Here is a 2,173-nt window from a genome sequence, read left to right on the forward strand (position 1 = left end):
TGATACTTAATAGTTGATACTCTTTCGAATTATGCACTTTTTCTTTCAGTGTTCCCAGCCTCTCACTGGCAGTCAATTGCAGGGGTCTGGATTTAAGAAATCCGACTGAACCTAGAGGACAAAAAAAACCTATAAACATGGAGGGAAAGAAAACATATCCAGACTTTATCAGAAACAACAACAAATGACATCCCCGTTCCTGTAAAGTGCACAGTTGTTGCTTTCTAAAGCTTTCAAAATCACATTTCTTAAAGTAAGTAAATACTTTTGGAAAATATGCTTGTTTGCTCTCTTGCCGGGAGTAAGATGAGAAGTTTGATATCACTCTCACGTCTGTCCGGTAAATATGAAGCTACCTCCAGCGGCCAGTTATCTTAGCTTAGCATAAAAAATGGAAACGCTAGTCCAAGTCTGTCCAAAGATAGTCTGGCTCAACGGATGTCCATTCTCTCTCTCTATCTCCGCTATTGGGGCTTAGTAGCCCAGGACGGTTGTGATTGGTTTAAGTCCTATTTATCAGATCGATCTCAGTTTGTTCATGTTAACAATGATTCTTCCATGCACGCTATAGTTAGTCATGGTGTTCCACAAGGCTCTGTGCTTAGACCAATTCTAGTAACCCTATACATGCTTCTTCTAGGCAATATTATTAGGAAACACTCCATCAGCATCCACTGTTAATATCATACAAAACTGAAGTAATTGTATTTGGCCTCAAACAAATTATCTAAAGATATAACTACTCTGGATGGCATTGCCTGGCCTCAAGCAGCACCACTGTAAGGAATCTCGGAGTTTGATCTTTGATCAGGATATATCCTTTAACGTCCACATGAAACTAACTTCAAAGACTACCTTTTTAAACCTGCATAACATTGCAAAAATTTGGTACATCCTGTGCATTCGTCCATGCATTTGAGGCTGGTCAGGTTGCTCCAATAAATCCCTTAAAGAAATACAAACAAGGCAGAGCATTTTTCCCCCCTATCCCACAATAGATAGGTGGTGTATCCAGACCATACTGCAGCGCTGACACAGCGTTGTGGAGATAGGTCTGGCAATGCAAGACTAGTCCAAAAGTACAAAATCTAAACACCTCTAAAGGTAAATTAGCATGTTATATGTTGTTTGTACAATCTGCACAACAAAACAAAATGTAAAAACAACATGTTGGGGGTTATGAACCAGACTATTTGTCTTTGTGATAAGCTAAGCTAAGCTAAGCTGCTAGCGGTAGCTTCATATATTTAACTTATAGACATGAGAGTTGTATCAATCTTCTCATAACTCCTTTAACAAGATATATAAAGATATGATTTGATTTGATAAAAAGCCTTCCACTTTTTCCGCTGAAAAATGGCTGTCACACCATATCTGAACAAATTGATTGTCACATTGTTATACATTGTACAATATATTGAAACCACTGATTCAAGCGCCAATGTTACACAGCGTTACACTTTGTCATAGTCAGATTTTAGTTTTAAAGTCTGTGTGAGTTAGGGGGTTTACCGTGCCAGGAAAAGGATGTTCATAACTAAAATCTATTTTTGTGTTTGTGTGGAGGGGGTTGACTCGCATTCAAGTAGAACTATATGAAAGTGAAGGACAGAGTTATGAATTATGTAGGAGTGGAAAAAAATCCTGCTGACAACAAAAAAATAGACTCCTCAAGCACAGCTATACTGCAGCAGCAGTGCTGCACAGGCTCCACAAACTCCTCAGCAGCAAAAGTAAGCAGACAAAACTCATTTATCAATGAGCATGACGGTGTTCTTATTCTTTTTCTATAAATGTTACACTCTATGAATGTAGCGCATCTATTACAACATTCAAAACTTCCCTGCTGTCCTATCAGTTGTCAACAATTATAGATCTTGATAATAGAGGTGGGTTTAAAATCAGTTATCGTGTTCCTCACAATGACTTTACGATGTTGTGAAAACATCTGTCTGATTGTGATCAGTTTGTATGTACTGCTGTGTGTTGCAGGGTCTCCTACAAAGGCGTGACAAGTCAAATTTAGGAGCTGAGCTTGTTTGTTGTCAGCTGCACACTGAGCTAAAGCAGGTCTCCAGGATGCTGCAGTCATCTCAGTAATTACACTGTCATTTCCTGCACGTGGAGCACTCTGCATAACCTCTGCAGCACACCGCGTGTCTAATCTATTTTA

The 2,173-nt window shown here is 39.1% G+C and overlaps 1 long non-coding RNA gene across 1 annotated transcript; it reads left to right on the forward strand.

Moving 5' to 3' along the window:
* Positions 1–485: 485 nt before the first annotated feature.
* Positions 486–1,692, forward strand: LOC118493252. Its single transcript, XR_004895248.1, has 3 exons — positions 486–506; positions 954–1,071; positions 1,681–1,692. It is a non-coding gene; the product is annotated as an uncharacterized LOC118493252 (long non-coding RNA).
* Positions 1,693–2,173: the final 481 nt, after the last annotated feature.

The sequence above is a fragment of the Sander lucioperca genome, chromosome 15 (genome assembly GCF_008315115.2).
Source record: "Sander lucioperca isolate FBNREF2018 chromosome 15, SLUC_FBN_1.2, whole genome shotgun sequence".
Taxonomy (NCBI): Eukaryota; Metazoa; Chordata; class Actinopteri; order Perciformes; family Percidae; genus Sander; species Sander lucioperca.